The following is a 7,847-nucleotide window of genomic DNA, read 5'->3' on the forward strand; positions in this document are numbered from 1 at the left end:
TATATCATGATATAATTTTGAGGCTTTATCACCCACCCTTAGTGTGTGCCATAGAGGGTTAAAACGTTGAGTTTGTTGCTAACCTGACTCATTTTATCGACTGGAAACTCAGAAACCAACACGTGTGTGTGTGTGTGAAAATCTCAAGTTTGTGTCTTTAGAAACTCAGAGTAAAGACTTTGTCGTCCTCCATCTTTCTGTTTCATGGTCCCGTTTCATCGAACCAGGAGAGAAAAGTGGCTCTGAGATTTAAAGCGACAGGACGCTGAAGTCTGTCTGCATACTTCAGGCTGAGAGTGTATGAATCTGTGTGTGTGTGTCTGTGTGTGTGTGTGTGTGTGTGTGCGCGTACACACTCCTCCTGCTCTCCTGTATTTATTTCATTTTGTCCTCTCGGCTCCTCCCGTTCCAGGCAGGGGGAGGGATTTCTGAGCCCTCCTATTGGTCGCCAGGAAACTCAAGCCCCTCCCCCTCTCTCTCTCCCCCTCTCTTCTCCCTCTCTCACTCATGCAGAGAGCGAGTGAGGGAGTGAGGAAAGGAGGGAGGAAGGGAGGGAGGGAGAGTGAAAGTGGAGAGGCAGGCAGCGGCAGACTTGTTGCAACAGATGGCTGAAGCAGTGGCGGCTCGGCGGCGGCTGCTCTGAGGAACTCTGGGACGCCGTGAGAGGCAGATAGAGAGAAGGAGGAGAGAAAGAAGGAGAGAGGGGAGGTGTTAGGGAGTCAGAGTGGGAGTGTAACCTCTCCTCTTCCTCCTCTTCCTCCTCTTCGTCTTCAAACTCTTCCTCTGCTCGGACGGGAAGACATGTCAGAGTGAGCGCAAGTTTTGTGACGGAGCAGCAGCTTCATGGAGGAGATCTGAGCCCTCCTCCTCCTCCTCCTCCTCCTCCTCCTCCTCGTCCTGCTCGGGGTCAGAGAGGAGAACACCTGCTGACAGAGAGGAGCTCCTGAGGGAGGAGGCGCGGCAGCAGCAGCAGCAGGAGGTACGGGACTCTTTCTTCTTCACGTTTTTCTTCTCACTGCGAGGAAACTGCTCGCTCTGAGGTCATCATTCATGCACTGATCTGTGTGTGTGTGTGTGTGTGTGTGTGTGTGTGTGTGTGTGTGTGTGTGTGTGTGAGCCTCTTCAGTTCTGCTCTACTTCACTGTGTGTCAGTTCCTGTGGTCAGAGCAGCTTTGTTACTGAGTGTGTGTTGCTCCACTTTCCCTGCATTAGTTTTGAGGCCATGTTACACTTGTTTGCAGCAGTGTGTGTGTGTATGTGTGTGTGTGTGTGTTCATGAGCTGCTTTAACTCTGCAAAAGTGTGTGTTTATTGCTTCCTGCTTGCAGAACACGTGGGAGTGTGTTTTAGCTGCGCAACACTGAGGTCAGTCAGGAGAGAAGGGGGGATGAACGGAGGAAGGAAAGGAGGAAAGGAAAGGAAAGCTGTTCCACCCTGCTCTGTTTTTATTCTAATAATAATATTTCTATGCACGGCTCCTCAGCGCGCTGTGACAGAAACACAGAAACACAGAGAGGCTGTAAAAACTCCAGCAGATGTGAGAGAAGTTTCTGTGGGGCTGTAAAGAAAAACCACCATCCTCAAAGTGTCTCTGAACGTGTGTTAGAGCGTCACATCAGAGCATTTCCACCTTAAATACAGCGCTTAGTGTCAGGAAACAGGTGGAAAGTTTGAGAGAAGGACACAGAAACTCTTGTTTCTCTGTGTCTACACATCCCACTCTCTCTGAGTGTCACAGAGAAATTGTGTGGGATCAGGATTTTAAATCGCTGATGCAGCTCGTGGTTAAAAATCTCTCTGATAGTGTGAATGTGTCTCTGTCAGCTCCTGGTGTTCTAGTTTTAAGAGTGACCCTGGAAACTGGAGACCTTCAGCTGAACGTGTCAGTGGAGATCCAGGTTTATTATGATATAAGTGTCATAATCTCCTCATCAGATCAGTTTATGATCTGAAGCTGTTTTCCATCTCTGCATCTTCATGCTTTAGACCGAAGAGCGCTCAGTCTGCTGTTTCTCCACTCCAAGCTGTTTGGGGCTTTAAGAAATGGCTCTAACTGCTTTTACACAGTTTAAGAGTCCAACTCCCAGCAGCACCAAGAGTAAAAAGTGGTATCTGGCATGCCACTGGCAGCTAAGTGGAATCTGCCGGTTCCGGAACTGTCATATTACTGTATGTAAACTGGTATGCTGGTTCCGGAACTGTCATATTACTGTTTGTTAACTGGTATGCTGGTTCCGGAACTGTCATATTACTGTTTGTTAACTGGTATGCTGGTTCCGGAACTGTCATATTACTGTTTGTTAACTGGTATGCTGGTTCTGGAACTGGCAAATTACTGTTTGTAAGGGTTTTCCATTTCTTTAGTGGTATATTTCAGTTTGAAAACTGGAATATGCCAGTTCAGGAACTGGCATATTCCAGTTTGCAAACTGGTTTTCCAGTTCTGTAGTGGCACATTTGGGTTTGGAAACTGGTACGCCAGTTCCTTTTATGTCATATTCCAGTTTGAAAACTGGTTTTGTAGTTCTCTAGTGGCATATCCTGGTTTGAAAAACTGGTATGTCAGTTCTGGAGTGTTATATTCTGCTTTGAAAACTCGAATATTTCCGTTCTGTAGTGGCATATTATGGTTTAAAAACTGTTGTTCTTTATTTGTTTTTAAGGAAATGGTTTTTAAAGCCATTTTTGAAGCTTACAAGTCTGATTAATTTATCCGTGTTGCTGTTTCTTTGCTTTTCTGGAGGTTGGTAGCCCAAAAAGTTGATTACATAGGATAGGCCTTGATAAGCAGTCTGCTTCTGCCTATGCCTTTCAGTCATTAATCAACACATGACTTTTGACTCAGTTATTTTGTGTGAAATGTCAATATTGGGTACAATATTTGGTGTTGACATGACTGAATAATTTAATGAATGAAATGAATGAATTAATTTTGCCAGTTTCGTAACTGGTATATTCTGGTTTGTAAAGTGGTTTGCCAGTTCCATAGCTTGTTAATTCCGGTTTGAAAACTACTTTTCCTGTTGCATAGTGGCATCTTTAAGTTTCCAAACTGGAATGCTAGTTTTGTCAGTGGTATGCCACTCATATATAACTGGTTTTTTTTGTTTTCTAATGCCAGGTACTGCTCTAAAACGGCATGCCTTTATCAAGCTGAATGTTGTTGTTTTTTTTTTGTTTTTTTTTTACCATTAAAATTTTAGAAGTGATAAACTGTTTCCTGAAGGATGGGAATATGTCTTTAACAGTAACAGCTTTTTTTTAAACTGTCACTTGCTTATCTCCTTTCAAGTGCCACTAAATCCATCTGCAGTGAAATCAAACCCAGCACAGGCTGAAGATCCTCCGTGCTTATGGGCTAACTGCAGTGCTAACAACTTGTCTGTCTCTTTCTGTGGGGTCATTTCTGCTGAAAGGCCTTTATTGTTGTCTTACTGCCCTCTTCTGGTCTGGTGCTTTTGCATAGCCTATCCCACGGTCAGACAAACAACAAGCTACTGTTAGTTCTGGGGACGGTTTTCACAGGAACTGAGGTCGTCGGTCAGGTATGAGGAGGACGAGGTTATTCAGGGCTTTGCAGGTGATGTGGAGGATGTTGAAGTAGATGTTTTGGTTGTTTCTGATCACTGGGAGACACTCAGTGAGAAGTTTTGGGACCAGTTAGCTGGATTTCAAATTTATTACTGTGAAGTTTAACAAAGTAGTTGTTCATCCAGTGTTTGGGGGATGAAGAGCTGGGTATCATCGGCGTAGCAGCTAAAGTAAAGGGGATCAACAGCAGTGGACCAAGCACTGACCCCTGGGGGACGCCATGAGTAACAGGAGTGATATGGGATTTGACCACTGCACGTTTATGGTTATATCTGAACAGGCAGGAGGTTAATTTCAGCCAATATGTAACAGAAATTAAATTAAATGAACCATCAGGACCAACAGCACAGACTGAAATCCTATGAGGAGTCAAAGACTTATTCGTGAGCTACTGCGTCCCCCGGGAGATGAATCCTCCTCCCCTCTGAACTAGTGTTTTTATAACAAAGTTTAAAATGATCCAGAAATATCAAACATGTCCGTGATGAAAATACAAACCCAGCTTTTTCTCTTCACTCACCAACACCACCCGTCAACAAAGAGCTCTGCATCTGATGGATTTTTCATTCTGTCCTGACCTTTTTGTTTCCCCGTGATAAAACTCGAATCATTTCATCACTGTCTGAAATGTCAGGGCGTCATGATGAGGACGAATCTTCTGGGGACCAGGCCGGCCAAACATCAGCCAGTCCCAGATAATGTGAGGTTTATCAGCCCAGACTCAAATACTGTGACAAACAGCAAACCTACAGTTTGACACGTAACACTCCTGCATCATGGAGCGCTTTTTAAAGTCCTGAAACATACAGGGGGCACATGCTACAACCGCTATGCTAACAACATGAGTTCATGTCACCTGTTTGGACATAGATCAGTAGCAAAATTTGCTTCTAAAGACAGCTCCTTTTTCAAGTGACGTACTGTTCCTTTAAAAGTTTGTGTATAAACCTGAGCGTTTAACACCTCTGTGGTCATTTAAAGAAGCAATGCATTTATTAAACGTGGTAAATATGTATTACACGACTCTGACACAGTCAGGAGGGTGTGTGTAATGGGTTAGAGTGTGTGCATGAGTGTGTGTGCATGAGTGTGTGTGCATGAGTGTGTGTGCATGAGTGTGTGCTAATATTTGTACACTCGGGGTCAGTGGATGTTTACATTCCAGGGGTTGTGAAGTAGCCATCAGCCTCATTTGCCCTGCTGATTCTGAGCGTGTGTGTGTGAGAGAGAGAGAAAGTGTGTGTGTGTGTGTGTGTGTGTGCTGGTTGATGGTGAGAACCCAGAAACCAGATCGTTAGTTGCTGTCAACAGATTTCCCGCCAACATTGACCGCTGCCGCTAACACACTCAGAGCAGAGCTTTAACTTTATTGAACTCATGACATGGATCAACTGTGTCAGTCCTGGTGTTTACTGCTGGTTTTAACCGTTAACACTGTGATTGTTGTTTCATTTATGGTTTGATTTTTTGTACTAATGTTGAGGAAAAGCTTGTTAAATTCAAAACTTTTCTTAAATAATTTTTTTAACATCAGTTAGAGCTGAAACTCAGATTTAGTCCCTTTGTAATTTTGTAAACAAAACTTCTGGTTCATAGATTCTAGGATGTCACAGCTAAGAGATACAGTGAGCACTTTCTTTCTTTCTTTCTTTTTTTATCCACAAGATTTCAAAATACTTAAGAAAGAATTTGAATATATAAATTTTTTTTTTTTGCTTTTTCAAGACATACAAAATCCTCTTTTATTTGGATTTTATTTTTATGCCAATTAGTTATTTTTCTACTATTACTAGATTTTAAGGTAGATTTTATACATATATTATTATATATTATTATATATATTTATTCCCAACTTGGGAGATTTGGTCCGTTCTGTATTCTCTGAAAAAAAGACATTAAGTTGAAAAATCTGTGCTCAAAGTTCAACTAAAGAAAAAAAAGAAAAAAAAAAGGCAAGATCTTCACGGGGCTAACTGGATAGAAGAGACTAGAAAAGAATAGAAAAGAATAAAAAATACTTAATTAATCCCTGAAGGGAAATTCAGGAGTCTTGTTAGCATTACAATAAAACAAGAAAGTAAAAAAAGTGTATACTCAAAACCATCCATCAGAAAACAGTTGATGGTTAGCATTGCTAACTCGTTCATCTTACTGGAGATAGATCTTACATTCCTCATAACGATGGATGGACGGACAGGTTAATACTGTGGGATGAATAAAGGGATATCTTACCTAATTGTCTCTTCTTAGCTCGCACCACAGTATCAGCAGGTTTTTCTCGCCTCCTCCTCAGCTCATGGGGAACATTGGGCCTAGCACTGGCATCAACATGCTACAGGCTGCTAACAGATGAAATCCTGTGTGTAAACAATTCAAGAAGAAAAAAAAAGGAAAAAAAACACCTCTGTGGATGTGACCAATTTGGTATCAATGGCCAAAAAATGAGAAGCTTAAAATAAGAAGATGGCTTAAAAAAAACAAAACAAAAAAAAAAAAACAAGGATAAAAGAGGAACTAAAGGAGAGCTGCTGCAATGAGTAGCCACTCCAGCAGCAACTAGTTTATGACACATTGGAGGGGTGGGGCCTCAAACACCAAGGTCTGCCCATAGCTCGGCCTGTGAGAACTGACCAGTCAGAGTGAAGGGGGTTTGTCGAGCGTAGAGTCTTAAAGAGACAGCAGCTAAAACAAAGTATAGACAGAGGCTGGAGTGAAGTCTTGGCTAATTACAGTGTTAGCTCTTGAGCACCACCTTGTACTCCATGTACCTTCAAAAGAAGTGTGTGTTTATCATAAATCTCAAACAGATGACACTCAGCCAGTGTTTATTTTGCAGTTTTTTTGTTGGACAGAGAAATCTCCTCCATCTGTTTGTAAATTGATGGGAAAAGAGGCGGTTAAATGAATCTGCACAGCTCTCCTTTTGAAGTGACGCTGTAATGTGTGTGTGGATCAGCAGGTCATTGAAACCCTCTCAGGTGACTCCTCGTCTTTATTTCTCTGTGATGAAGAGAGCGCGGGTTCAGCTGGAGGCCTGTAATGACGCTCTGTAACTCTGCCTATCGATGTTTGGTTTGTTGATGGTTTCCCATTGACGCCTGAGTCTGTGGTCTGACCCAGGCCTGCTGATATGACACCACACTACAGGGGGAGCGGTGTGTGTGTGTGTGTGTGTGTGTGTGTGTGTGTGTTTCAGTGTTTTCAGGGGCTTTCCTTCGGCGCTGAGCAGGATTTTAACTTCTTCTGTCTTCAAAAAGTGGAACAGCTTCAGAACAGACTGCTCACTGTCACGCAACACGCTCTGAGCGTGTGTGTGTGTGTGTGTGTGTGTGTGTGTGTGTCTTTGTAGTGGCACTGCAGCCTGAGGCTTCCTGTCCGTGGTGTCCCCTGACCTTTGACCTTCTGTTCCCTCTCTGTCTCTGACTGTACGTCCAGCGTCGTCATTCTGTCTCTTTACATCCTTCATTGGAAACGCCGTCAGCTGTTTGCGGCATGTGACTCTGATTCCACTCAGTTAATTTCAAACACGTGGATGACATTTCTTAATTATCTGTCTCAGTAATCTCCATTTGAAAAGAATCATATTATCTGTGGATTTAGACACTGTCTGTAGTCTGAGTCGTATCAACCAATCGGGAGCATGCATGCAAAACCGTCTGTTTGCAGAGCAACAGCAGAAGTTCTAGAACTCTGAGGTCATAGAGGGAACTCTGTCATTGATGGAAACAGACCAATGAACGGAACAAAGTGAGGCTTGTATGGCAAGCCTGTTTAACGTTTAACAGCTACATTTAACTCTCAGGGATTAACATTATAGATATCAACAACATAATTGTGACTAGTCAAAAATACAGTTGGAGATATCTATAATTCAGTTTTGACTAGTCACAATGACAATTAGAGATATCTGTAACTCAGTTTCCACTGGTCCAAACTGAGTTACAGATATCTGCAATGACTCCCTGAAAGCTGCCCTTCACCTCGTCACCATCCTAAATGTCACTTGCAGATATCTCTAATTCAGTTTTGACTATCCAGAATTACCGTTAAAGATATCTTAAATGTGTTCATGACGCTGGACATGCGAGGCTTCCCATTGGATACTGACCCAAATAAACTGGAGGAGAGAAGAGAAAAAATCATTTTAACAGTTTTTTTAGAAGAAGAAATGGCGATTGCAGTCATCGACAAGATATTTAGATAATGCCATGAAATAGAACAAATTTATAATCAGGGACTTTGTGGAGAACAAGAGCT

The 7,847-nt window shown here is 42.6% G+C and overlaps 1 protein-coding gene across 4 annotated transcripts in view; it reads left to right on the forward strand.

Annotated features, from left to right (window-relative positions):
* Positions 1-541: 541 nt before the first annotated feature.
* Positions 542-7,847, forward strand: part of sulf2b (sulfatase 2b) — an 87,297-nt gene continuing 79,991 nt past the window's right edge. For 3 of the 4 annotated variants that reach the window (XM_074680946.1, XM_074680945.1, XM_074680947.1), the window contains exon 1: positions 543-979. The gene's annotated coding sequence lies outside the window, so the exon portion shown is untranslated. Of the gene's footprint in view, positions 980-7,847 lie in introns of all 4 variants that reach the window. The other variant, XM_074680943.1, reaches the window with a different exon arrangement.

The sequence above is a fragment of the Halichoeres trimaculatus genome, unplaced genomic scaffold, assembly GCF_033239565.1.
Source record: "Halichoeres trimaculatus isolate MK-OKI-2021-1 unplaced genomic scaffold, fHalTri1.1 fHalTri1_scaffold_11, whole genome shotgun sequence".
Lineage (NCBI taxonomy): Eukaryota > Metazoa > Chordata > Actinopteri > Labriformes > Labridae > Halichoeres > Halichoeres trimaculatus.